The sequence below is a fragment of the Lycorma delicatula genome, chromosome 11 (assembly GCF_047948215.1).
Source record: "Lycorma delicatula isolate Av1 chromosome 11, ASM4794821v1, whole genome shotgun sequence".
Classification (NCBI taxonomy): Eukaryota; Metazoa; Arthropoda; class Insecta; order Hemiptera; family Fulgoridae; genus Lycorma; species Lycorma delicatula.
The window spans coordinates 45,287,018-45,301,535 of record NC_134465.1 but is presented as its reverse complement, the minus strand read 5'-3'; positions in this window follow the sequence as shown (position 1 = coordinate 45,301,535).

The window sequence follows — 14,518 nt, the reverse complement described above, 5'->3', positions numbered from 1 at the left end:
GAAAAATTCAAGAGAATATCAAGTTTCACAACAATACAAACATCATATAAAATAAATCATCAAAACCAATCAGCAAGTACATAAAAATACCCCTGAAATGAGATATTCATAAATATTACACGATCAATGCAAAATATATAAATGCATACATCGAACAGCAGTACAAATATGCAGCCAAACAGCTAATCCCCAAGGAATGCAGTAAATACAAAAAACTACATACTATAATAAGATCCCAAGAAACAGGGAATTAACCCCAAGATCAGATAAACATCATAAAGTCATAATATACGTCAAAAGAAAAATACTCAATACTAACCAAACAACAGAATTATAAATTAAAAACATTACATCATAATATCAATACACCAAACTTACGTCATAAACTAACCAGGCACAGATACATATCGCTTATACTTACTACCTGTAGACGCCATCAGATACGAGAGCAGAGTGCCCGCGGCCTCTTCACGTCAAGGCGATCCCCACATGCACGGGGACCCCCTAATTGCTCAATGCTTCTGATAGGCTAAGAGGATAAGACCCGTATTGAAACGGAAGCTATAACAAATAATGAAAATTTAACATCTTTTTATGTTATTTATAACGCGAGTTTTGAAAAAACTGATATTATATTCGGAAAGAACATACCGAATACTATAAGAATACCTACCATATAAATTTCTGATTCGGAAATATAAGAGGAGTTCTGGAATGTCACGTATATTTGGAGACCAATTAAATTAAAGATATCTATAATTTTTTTTTATATTGATACACTAATTTCTAACTACGTTTAGTTGTTCACCTAAACAAATCACAGATTATATTTTAATGTAAAAGAAAACTTCACTAGTCTTGAACATCGGAAGGTTTTCAATTTTACCAAATTATAAAAACTGAAATACCTCGCGAATATGTTTAATAATGCAAATTCTTTATAAACAAATAGAATTTTGGAATGGAAATCGACAAAAATGACTAAATATTAGAATTTCGTTACAAATTTATGTTACAGATTGAAGAAAAGAAATTTTTAGTTTTATTATAAAAAACGATTTTTGATATCTTGATTTTTTTTTTTGACTGGTAACTTGTTATACAAACAGTGGAAGTATCATTTTTTTTTAATTCTCTTGTGCCCATTTTCGTTTGTAGATAGTAAAAAAAAAAATGTCTAACACCTACATGAAAACTCAAAATCACTTAAATGTTGTAAATAATTATTAAAATAATAATTATAATAGTAATATTATTATTATTATTAAGCTACTCAACTGTCCGATTTACCAGGATAATTAAAAAGATAAAATTCAGCATAGCTATTCCATTGGGAATGTCTTCAGAAAAGTAAGGAATCTTAATTAATAACCACAATTTTTTTTTGTCTTCAGTCATTTGACTGGTTTGATGCAGCTCTCCAAGATTCCCTAACTAGTGCTAGTCGTTTCATCTCGGCATACTCCCCACATCCAACATCCCTAAAAATTTGTTTTACATATTCCAAACGTGGCCTGCCTACACAATTTTTTCCTTCTACCTGTCCCTTCAATATTAAGCGACTATTCCAGGATGCCGAATAGGTTTATAATAAAGGGTTGAAAAGAAATAAAAAGTTTGAAATAGAGTAAATAAAAATATTTTCCTTAGTAAGGTACAGTCAAGAAGGACATTTTTTTCTCTCTCACTCTTATGGATGTAAAAAGAGAAGTAAAAAAACAACCGACCTAACCTGCTTCAATAGAAATGCAAAACTAAAATTCTGATGATGTACGTGGTAGAATGGTAGCGTCTCGGTCTTTAATCCGAACGTCCCAGGTTCGAATTCCGATCGGGCATGCAAATTTTTCATATGCTACAAACATTTCCATATTATATTCCCACTTACAAGATCCGAACTTAAGTGAATTATTCATAAAAAAAAAAAAAAAAAAAAAAAAAAAACAGTAATATTTATTCTAACAATATTCAGAATAATCTTTACTTTAATTTCCCTTAAAACTACTCCTAAAATATTTACAGCGATTAATTTTTTTTTTTTGTATTTCTTTTCGATCTATTGTAAAAAAATCTTTTAAATGCAACTCCAATGATAACTTACAACATTTTACATTAAAGTACATCTTATATTTTACTTAATAAACCGTCCCTAAAAGGAAATTGAAAAACTGAAACTAAATTATAGGTATATATAGCTTTTAAAGTAATTTCAAAAATATTAGGGTGAAAAAATTTGGTTTCCTTTTTAATCATTCCTAAAATAGTGACACCGTATATATTCTCACTTATATCAGTGAAAATTTCTAACACTTTAAAAAGATATTTATAATGTTCCACAGAAAAATGTGCCTTAACTTCCAAAATACAACAATTAAGTTACTTATATTTATTTAAAAAGGTTTTTATGATAATTTGTTCCAATTTTATATCTTTCAAACTAAATTTTATACGATTTTTTTTCTGGCTTGATGATATCGCTACATAAGCTTGAAGCTTGTGCGTGGTATATGGAAATGGATATTTGTATCGTAAGAAAATTGCCATGCCTGTCCGGGATTAGAACCCGGGACCTCTGGATTAAAAACCGAGATGCAACCATTTCACCACGGATGAAATTAAGAATATAGCTACGTTGAAAAATTTAAATTAATTGTTTAAAAATTAACAAAGTTTGTGCTTAAATTATACATAAAGAATACTGATTTTTTTCGATTATAGCATCGTCTTCTTCTTCAGATTTATTTTTTTGCCGATTTCAATGATGTAATACAAATTTTTATACAGTTTACGGATTTTATGTTATGAAGGAAAAACCGTTGTACTATTCTTAGGAAATAAGACTCTTCTAATAAAAAAATAATATAAAGGAATGTAGTAGATTTAGATCTACTTAATACCTTTTAATTTTTTTTTCTTCTACACCAAAGTAGGCATTTCTGCCATTTTATTCCTCACAGCCCGATATACTGCCGCCATATTAACATAGCTCTTATCAGTTACCTTAGATAAAGTTGCTGGACATACAAATACATGATCGGCTGACATTTCTTCTTCGTTGCATAGTCTCAGCTATTCCTATTCTGTTTAGATGATGTCGCAAATAATCGTGACTCGTAGCTAGCTTAAATCATGCCACTGCTACTGCTATAGGTAAAGTTAATGGAGATCGTTTTTAGAGTCGACTTTTTATTGGTTTGCTTGGCATTTCTCCCGCCACCACCCCATTCGGTCGCCCTAAAGCATAAGACCGAATGTCTGTACCACAAACAGCTACTGAGCCTCGAAACGGTTTAGCGACCAGCGTTCTAAATAGCTCCTAGAGCTTACCTAACAGCGTGAGCGGACTAAGCGCGGTGTTATACACCACCGGCTTACGTGCCCCAACCACTCACTTGTCATACATTTACTAAAAAGAGTAAGCACACCCCGTCAACTACTAAAAATATATATGACATCTATAAATTAAAATTTGCTTTGTCAAAACAGCAATTCGCTGCCACGCCTAGGTCGCTAAATGCCAGAAATGTCGGTAAACTACCATTCCACCATATTAAAGCGCTTGCAGCCCTAATTGACTGGTGGTCATCCATATATCTCAAGGTTAGATTTCCACAGCAGTGCGTTAGAAATCTTTCCCTTAAGTAAAATACTGATGTCGGTTGAACATAGCAACCGCATCAAGGAACTGCCACACGGTCTGACAATGCGGCTCTGGCCACATTGACTCGCCGGTTGAAAGTGGTTAATTTTCCCCTTCACCTTCAAGTTCCAGGGGGGCCCGGTCTCTGCCCCCCCCCCCCCCAAGAGCAGGTGAGTCAAACATCAGGTGTTCATTTGACTGGACCTCCCTGCAGACGTACAGCTCATCAGCTGCCAGGTGGAACCGATATTGGTTCAAATTAACATGGTTGGTGAGCACCCGGGCACCCGCTGTCCTTAAAAACGAACTCGAGGCATACCATCTCCCCCAGATCCCGTATAAACTTGTACAGGAATTCGCTTGTTCATTTCCATAGATAACGCAATGGGCCGGAATCCATCGCATCACTAGTCCATCTACGGTTTTACTGAAGTTTACCATGTTTTTTCGGCACGCAAGGATTCCATAAGTAGACGGGAGTTGACGAGAGGCAATCGCAAGCAGTGCTGCCTTCGAATCTGACAGCAACACTATCTTTTTTAGGCAGTATCAGTCATCTTTTTGAAAGCCAGTGTAACAGCAGCAACCTCCCCGTCAAAATTTGTGGAATTTTTTCCAACAGCTGCTGAAAGTTGAAACAGGCTGGTAAATACACCTGCGCCTGCATGAATATTTGCTTACTGATGCAAATACATATTTCTTAACTTGTCTTACAGTAATGAGTCTCAGATAAAATGAAAGAATAATTCTTACAGTTTTCCCTAAAAGGGCTAAATGTCAGCAACTTTGTCACGCAGCTTTCATCTAATCGGTTAAAGAGTTCTTTCAAACTTTAACCGGCATTTCTGAAGCGATGGAAGCGACAACGCTTCTTGAATCCTGCCCTTCAAATCGGGTAGATCAATAGGTAACGGAAGCGCTTACACAAGATCCTTTATAAAACCCCAAATGGAAAATCACACGGGATCAGTTAGGGTGACCTCGGAGACCAGTACAAACAAGCTGTGTCATATGGTCTAAGCCAAACGATCCGACAATCGGAGAAAATGTCATCGACCGATCCCGTACAGTTAAACCATTGACGAGTCGCACAAACATATCGCCAAATAAAAGTATCTGGTCTATCTTGCAAGGAAAATAATTAATTTTGCCGAGTCCCTTTTGCATTGTAAGAGTTCATGGAGATATTCTGACCCCCAGTTACGGACATTATTAACTTTTTCGCTAAGATGAAATGTTAATCCATAGCTAAACACAGTACGATTAAGAAAGTACCGCAAATATTCATTCATACTACAACATTTCGATCGCGAACCTGATGCGCAGAACTTAGTAGACGTCAAAGCATGTTACAGGTGTAAACGGTATGGACTCTTAAGTAACCGTTTCCGTAGAGAAAACCACACCGGCTTCGCTAGTTCACAGCCGACCTAACATATCCTAATAAATTTTTTAGGACTACTATGGAAAGACTCCGTGACACGTTCAAAATTTTCTTCAAACACATTCGTACGCTTACCTCTAAACAGACAACCTGTCGTTTCAAACAGATTATGTCATCGATGAATATTATTGTACGCACATCCAACTGTAACTACGGATTAACATTTAGAAAAAAGGGTAAAGAAGATAGCTTTCTGTTCAAGATTCGCCATCTTTACTTAGAAGCGCTGTCAAGTGGAGAGATAGATAATCAATCTAGGACCATCCGCTCAACTAAAACTGTCCTTATTTATTTCCTTGTATGAATTAAAAAATTTACTTGTATTGTGATCGCGAAAAATTTCGATTTTCATATTTCAACAGTAATATCCATTTTGAACATCCCTGAATCCATTTTCACTAGTTTCTGCGTGACGTGTCTGTACGTACCTGTATGTACCTCGCATAACTCAAAAACTATTAGCCGCAGGATGTTGAAATTTTGGATTTAGGACTGTTCTAACATCTAGTTGTGCATCTCCCCTTTCGATTGCAATTGACTGGTCCAAAAAAAGTCAAAAATCCAAAACATTTTTGGATTTTGGACTTTTTCTTAACTGCAGTAATAAGACCTCATTGAAAGCTTTTCAACGATATATCATAAACGGTACTTATTTTCATTGGTTACAGAGTTATAGCCAAATAAAATTTTAATTTATGAAATATCTGGATGTTACAAGAAGTACATTGGTTTGAATCCGACTTCAATTCCTTTTTTTAACTTTTTTTTTAATTTAAATTTAATCACTATATTTAAATTTAAAAAAAAAAGTTAAATATATGCATTTAAAGTTGGATTCGAATCGATATGTGCATGATTACGGATCCGACACGCTTTCACTTACACCACATAACTAATTGAGCAACGTGAAACAAGATTAATAATATATAAACTGCTTATACGAACACCACAAAAAAATGTGATACAATTTGGTATCCACCACAATGCAATTATGTAACTGTCCACTTTATTAAAGAATTGGAGGATCGTATCTCACTTTCAAATGAGATAAGTTTAAATGAAGTGCAGAAAAAAAAGTGTATATTTAATTTAATAGTGTCCACATCAGATTTTTTTTTCTCTTTGATTCGAGCGCTAATTCAAAACTGTATGATTTTTGTAAAAAATATATTTGGATTACTTTTATATTCATTTTATCGGTAATTAATTTTCTTTAATCTCTAAAATGTCTCTGAAGAAAATCGAAATATGTTATTTCGTGATATCCCCGTTCCCCTAAACGAATTTTGAATATACATTAAAATGATCAATTCCTTAAATAGAAATACTTGAGTCAAATTGAAGAAAATTTGTTCGATCAATTCTGAGATGTAAGGCCGAAAGCAGTGCGACACACAAACACTTCGTTTTTTGAGTCTAGATGAATTAGACCCTAAAAAGTAAAAAAATAGATATCCTATTTCTGACATGATCACCATATTTTCCCCTTTAATATTCAAGTTATATTCACCAGGAAAGTAAAAAGGAAAAAGAAATTAATTTTCGGGAATATTGAGAATATAGTCTAATAAAAACTAATAAACATATTTTGATTGATTGAACAGTGATACTAAAGAAGAAAAGTAATTAAAGAGATTAAAATATTTTAAAATAACCTAATTTTCGTCTAAAAACTTGATTAAGTTATATGATTTATGAGTATATAATTACATTAAAATATTACTAAATTTAGATAGAATTAAGAAAAAACAAACGCTGTTGTTAATTATTGAAGTTAAACCAATTTAATATAACAAAATACGATTTACCTTTTTAATTTTCTTTGCTTTAATAAAAATCTTTACACTTCATTTATCCCTTTCAGAGAAAGAATAAAAATATAAAATCTGTAGGAAAAATGTTTACAATTGACTTCAATGTATAAGGGTACTTAGAAAAAATTATTTTCAAACAGCTTTATAATATTTTATTCATTTGGTATGTGAAAGTTAAAAAGAAAAATTAATATATATATATACATACAGATGTACCTAAATTGGTATCCTAGTTATACATTTTCGGATTCTCTGTGTTAGAATGAACAAAAAAATCTCTCATGAAAAAAAAAGATTTCCCCTTCGTTTTCCTTCTGTCCGCCACTTTTTGTTTATTCATGAAAAATATATCTCAAGATCTGAATTTAAGAGAGCATTAAAAGATTTAAATGGCAGAAAGGCTCCTGGAATAGACGGAAGATCTGTAAAATTACTGCGCAGTGCAGGTGAGGAAGCGATTGATAGATTATACAAACTGGTGTGTAATATTTAAGAAAAAGGAGAAGTTCCATCAGAATTCAAAAAAAGTGTTACAGTCATAATACCAAAGAAAGCAGGGGCAGATAAATGTGAAGAATACAGAACAATTAGTTTAACTAGTCACGCATCAAAAATCTTAACTAGAATTCTATACAGAAGAATTGAGAGGAGAGTGAAAGAAGTGGTAGAAGAAGACCAATTTGGTTTCAGGAAAAGTATAGGGACAAGGGAAGCAATTTTAGGGCTCATATTAATAGTAGAAGGAAGATTAAAGAAAAACAAATCAACATACTTGGCGTTTATAGGCCTAGAAAAGGCATTCGATAACGTAAACTGGAATAAAATATTCAACATTTTAAAAAAATTAGGGTTCAATTACAGAGATAGAAGAACAATTGCTAACATGTACAGGAACCAAACAGCAACAGTAATAATTGAAGAACATAAGAAAGAAGCCGTAATAAGAAAGGGAGTCCGACAAGATGTTCCCTATTGTTACTTTTTAATCTTTACATGGAACTAGCAGTTAACGATGTTAAAGAACAATTTAGATTTGGAGTAACAGTACAAGGCGAAAAGATAAAGATGCTACGATTTGCTGATGATATAGTAATTCTAGCCGAGAGTAAAAAGGATTTAGAAGAAACAATGAACGGCATAGATGAAGTCCTACGCAAGAACTATCGCATGAAAATAAACAAGTACAAAACAAAAGTATTGAAATGTAGTAGAAATAACAAAGTTGGACCACTGAATGTGAAAATAGGAGGAGAAAAGATTATGGAGGTAGAGGAATTTTGTTATTTGGGAAGTAGAATTACTAAAGATGGACGAAGCAGGAGCGATATAAAATGCCGAATAGCACAAGCGAAACGAGCCTTCAGTAAGAAATATAATTTGTTTACATCAAAAATTAATTTAAATGTCAGGAAAAGATTTTTGAAAGTATATGTTTGGAGTGTCGCTTTATATGGAAGTGAAACTTGTACAATCGGAGTATCTGAGAAGAAAAGATTAGAAGCTTTTGAAATGCGGTGCTATAGGAGAATGTTAAAAATCAGATGGGTGGATAAAGTGACAAATGAAGAGGTATTGCAGCAAATAGATGAAGAAAGAAGCATTTGGAAAAATATACTTAAACGAAGAGACAGACTTATAGGCCACATACTAAGGCATCCTGGAATAGTCGCTTTAATATTGGAAGGACAGGTAGAAGGAAAAAATTGTGTAGGCAGGCCACGTTTGGAATATGTAAAACAAATTGTTAGGAATGTAGGATGTAGAGGGTATGCTGAAATGAAACGACTAGCACTAGATAGGGAATCTTGGAGAGCTGCATCAACCAGTCAAATGACTGAAGACAAAAAAAAATCTCAAGATTGGATTAAGGAACCAAAATAATATTTGATATACATATTTACACCAACGTTGTCCAAGAAATAAAAAATTATAGTGTAAACGCGTTCAAAAATTTCAAAATTACAGCCGCGTCAATTTTTCAATCCTTCATATTTCGATAATCCTTACATTTATCTTGTTATGTTTCACCTACCAAAACGTTAAACATTTTATTGTGAACAAAATGGCACCATAGTTTTGAAAATCACTGACAAAATAACGAATTTATGATGCCAAATTTTGCATAATTTTCTGTCATATTTAATCACCTCCTCTGTGAAACCAGGTACTTGATTTATTATACTGAGGCAAGAAGAATATCAAAATAGATTCACTAATAGACATGTACCAAACTAAATATTTTTTGAAAGATTTACATACAGCTTAAAAAAATGCGTTCATTTAGGCCGGCGAATCATGAACTAGGAAAACAAAGAAGTACATAAATTGTTAATTTAAATCGCGTTGAAGATTTCTTTCTCGTGAAAGAAATCGTGTTTCTTTGGCAACAGCAGAAAATGTAAGACACATAAATGTTTGATGTATTTTAAACAACCACCTTTTCTTTTAATACTTTAAATATGTACAAGAGCTAACTGTAGACTATTACCCTTGTAAACTGGATTACTGTAACCGGTTTCAAAGAAAGATTATCGAAGTACCCTTCCTTTCTATCGGCATTCTATTCGCAGATGAAGCGTAAACGGTCTTGTAAACCTTAACACTCAACATATTGGGAATGACAAAATCCTTGTAATTTCTACAAGAGCAGCCATCAACAACAATTTTCCTTAAACGTACGGGCAGGTATTATAAACCGCTATCTAATACTGTGATTCTGTTAAATATCTAAATAAAGAATATACATCATTTATTTGATAGAAAATATTCTCGATTTGTTGAAAGATCTACCTCTGGAAAAAAGAATAAATATATAGTTTCACCATGCACGACTGAATCGGGCCATGACAGAATAGACAATCGTCTAATCTCTACTGGGTGTCACTTTGAACATGTTTCATTGAGTTCACAATAATTACTACTAATTCAAAAATAAAAGTTAATTACGTGATCTTAATTACTGTTGTTTTGTAATTTTTTTTTAATACTTTTATTTATTAGTCGCATCAACAATTAAAATCATTAGCGACTTATCAGTGTAATGCAACTGTGTTGGTAAATTTGTAGTCTTACACAAATTCATGTAGACTACTTCTGAGACGTGTGGTTGATTGAAAACCCATCCACTAAAGAACACCAGTATCGATGATATAGTAATCAAATTCCAATAAAAGTAACTACTTTTATTAGGATTTGAATCTGAGAACTTCAACGTCAACTGATTTACGACGATGAGTTTATCATTAGACCAACCCGGGGTTAATAAAAAAAATGAAAAAAATTGTAAAAATAATAAATAAAAAAATAATAAAATTGTTGGATTACCTCAGGTAATTATTTTTAATACTTTTATCTTGATAAAAGTTATTACATACCTGGAAATAATTAATGAAATAGTTTAAACAATATTAATAATAAGTGAAATTAATAGTAAATCAATTAACATAATAAATCAAGTAACCAATTTAATAGAGAAGATGAAACCTGACAGAAAATTATGCCTTACGTTTTCTGTCATAAGTTGGTTATTTCATCAACCGATTACAAAACTAAGGTGTCATTTTTTTTCGAAAATAAAATGCATAAGATTTTTTCAAATAAAACGTAATATGATAAAACTAAGGATTATGGAAATATACAGAATTAAAAAATTGACACGACCGCCGTTAGAAATATGAGAACGTGTTTTCAGTCAAATTTTTTATTTATTAGACAACGTTGGTGTAAATTTGTGTACCAAATATTATTGTGATTCTCCCAATCTGATCTTGAGATATAAATTTTTCATTAATACAGACAAAATGGCATACAGAAAAAATCAAAATTTTTTCATTGGAATTTTTTTCCATTTTTACAAACTTTTTTTTTGTCTTCAGTCATTTGACTGGTTTGATGCAGCTCTCCAAGATTCCCTATCTAGTGCTAGTCGTTTCATTTCAGTATACCCTCTACATCCTACATCCCTAACAATTTGTTTTACATATTCCAAACGTGGCCTGCCTACACAATTTTTTCCTTCCAATATTAAAGCGACTATTCCAGGATGCCTTAGTATGTGGCCTATAAGTCTATCTCTTCTTTTAACTATATTTTTCCAAATGCTTCTTTCTTCATCTATTTCCCGCAATACCTCTTCATTTGCCACTTTATCCACCCGTCTGATTTTTAACATTCTCCTATAGCACCACATTTCAAAAGCTTCTAATCTTTTCTTCTCAGATACTCCGATTGTCCAAGTTTCACTTCCATATAAAGCGACACTCCAAACATACACTTTCAAAAATCTTTTCCTGACATTTAAATTCATTTTTGATGTAAACAAATTATATTTCTTACTGAAGGCTCGTTTGGCTTGTGCTATTCGGCATTTTATATCGCTCTGCTTCGTCCATCTTTAGTAATTCTACTTCCCAAATAACAAAATTCTTCTACCTCCATAATCTTTTCTCCTCCTGTTTTCACATTCAGTGGTCCATCTTTGTTATTTCTACTACATTTCATTACTTTTCTTTTGTTCTTGTTTATTTTCATGCGATAGTTCTTGCGTAGGACTTCATCTATGCCGTTCATTGTTTCTTCTAAATCCTTTTTACTCTCGGCTAGAATTACTATATCATCAGCAAATCGTAGCATCTTTATCTTTTCACCTTGTACTGTTACTCCGAATCTAAATTGTTCTTTAACATCATTAACTGCTAGTTCCATGTAAAAATTAAAAAGTAACGGAGATAGGGAACATCCTTGTCGGACTCCCTTCCTTATTACGGCTTCTTTCTTATGTTCTTCAATTGTTACTGTTGCTGTTTGGTTCCTGTACATGTTACCAATTGTTCTTCTATCTCTGTATTTGAACCCTAATTTTTTTTAAATGCTGAACGTCTTATTCCAGTCTACGTTATCGAATGCATTTTCTAGGTCTATAAACGCCAAGTATGTTGGTTTGTTTTTCTTTAATCTTCCTTCTACTATTAATCTGAGGCCTAAAATTGCTTCCCTTGTCTCTATACTTTTCCTGAAACCAAATTGGTATTCTCCTAACACTTCTTCCACTCTCCTCTCAATTCTTCTGTATAGAATTCTAGTTAATATTTTTGATGCATGACTAGTTAAACTAATTGTTCTGTATTCTTCATATTTATCTGCCCCTGCAAAAACAGAATTCGAAACATACAAACAGAATTCGAAACTGTAGAACGCCCACCATTTTAGGTACTTGTACGTATATAAAATATATATATATGTATAAACACGTATATTATTTTTTATTAAAAAATCTGATGCGAACACATGACTTCCTTGTGCGCCTATTAAAATTACATATATCGATTTTTTTTTTAAATGAATAGTACATCAAATTTTATTTCACTAATTACTTCTTTTTTTTTTTTTTTTTTTTTTTTTTTAATTTTATTGTTATTATTGAATTATTATTTATATTAAACATTTATTTACAATCAGAGGTTAATAATTATTAATAATTCAATACATTTAACTTTAAAAAAAGTTAAAAAAAAAAAAGGAAATGAAGTCTTATTCGAACCGATGTGCCCCCTTGTAAGACCCAAATATTTGATTAATTAAAATTTTATCTGGTTATTACTCTAGAACCAATGAAAATAAGTACCACTTATATGATATACCGTTGAAAATCATTCAATGAGAGCTTATTACTGCTGTTAAAAAAAGGCCGAAAGCCATATGTTTTGGATTTTGGGTTTTTTTTACATTTTTGGTCAAATCGATTACAATCAAAAGGAATTGTGCAAAAATAGATGTTACAACAGTCCTAAATCCAAAATTTCAACATCCTACGGCTAATCGTTTTTGAGTTGCGCGAGATACGTACAAACGTCACGCCGAAAATAGTCAAGAATGGATTCAGGGATGGTCAAAATGGATATTTCTGCTGATATCTGAAACCGACATTTTTCCCGATTAAAATACTTCCTTTACTTCAAGGAAGTAAAAATATAAAAAAATTTATTTTATAAAATTCAGCTGTTATTATATAAGAATAAGGAAAAATTTATAATTTTAGGGAAACAGCTTTGTAACTTTTCAATGAAGCAATTACAAACAAGCTAAATAAATTGTTGGAATCTACTCTATTACAGAATTACATTTTTGTTGTGAAAAATAAAATGCAAAATGTTCTTTAGTAGTTACAAATTACCATTACACTGAGGCATAAAAATACGTCTCATAACCCAGCAGTAATTCATCACCGAACAAAAGTCGTGTCTTGGAATTACCTTTCAAAAAGGTAATACCTTCAAAAAAGGGTACAATTTGTTATTGTTTCAACATTTTTTTGAGGAAATATTTAATTAAATTGCTGAATTATTAACACAAAGTAAATGGAAAGTAAAATAAGATCTAAGTAAAATAAGCAAATTTTGAAACTTCAAACACACCGGAAATGACGTAACGCGTCAAGTGTAGTCAAATTAAACAAATAATGTTGCGATTACACATCCGGTACTTGTAAAGTAAACAAGATGAAGGTAGCTAATGATAGGCTAAGTAGAGAAGGCGAGATAAAGCTTTTCTTAAGTAAACCTGGCATACGATGCTTATTAATCTTGAAAATTTTATGTTTAGGTCCCGTATATTTCATGTATCTTCGCCTAAATACATGAAAATAATATAAATCTATGAAAATAATTAAATTTAAGCGTCATTAAAATCTGTTTCGCCGTTACCCGATTCATACATAGAAAATCTCGATTCAAATCGAGATAATAAGTTGTAATCTTGTATAATTTGATTTCAAATGAAATGTTTTATTTGATAATTTTGATGTATAAATCTAAATATATAATAAAGGTTGGAGAAAAATTATTACAACGAGACAATTTTTATAAATAATAATCACTTTTTTATACTATTAACAGAATAAAATTAACCTTCTTAATTTTAATTCTCAATTTTTTAAATGAAGCTAAATTAAAAAAAATAATAATAATAATTAATACAATTATGAAAAATTAATTAAATTCAGAATATATATATATATATATATATATATATATATATATATATATAGAGCCATGGAAAGATTAAGCTTTATTTCTAATTTAAAGTGTAATAATTAATAAAAGAGATGAAATATATTGGAAGTGTATTTACTAATTAATTTTTAAAAAGATTTGGTAAAAGCAGTACGATAAGCACCAGTCAAAACGGACCTACGCAAATAAGTTAGAAAAAACAAAAACAATATACAGAGAGTTAATAAAGTCTTTCCACGAGTAAAAAGATTTATTACAAAAAACCGGTAATAACAGCTGTGCAGTTTGTGGCAAAAGAGAGAAAAAAATATTATGCGAGGTGGGACAATAAAGTAATGAGACTGATGTGAAAAAAAAAAGTTGCTTACCGTTCTAGTCATGTTTCGTGTTGTCTCCTTCAAAGTAGTTCCCCTCTGATTGCACACACTTATTCCAGCGCTTCTGCCATTGATCGTAACATTTCTGGAACTCATCTTCTGTAATATCCTCCAAGATCCTCGTCACAGCTTTTTGGACATCTTGTATTGTTTGAAAATGGTGTCCCTTGACCGCCATTTTAACTCTTGGAAATAGAAAAAAGTCGCACGGAACGATATCTGGTGAATAAGGT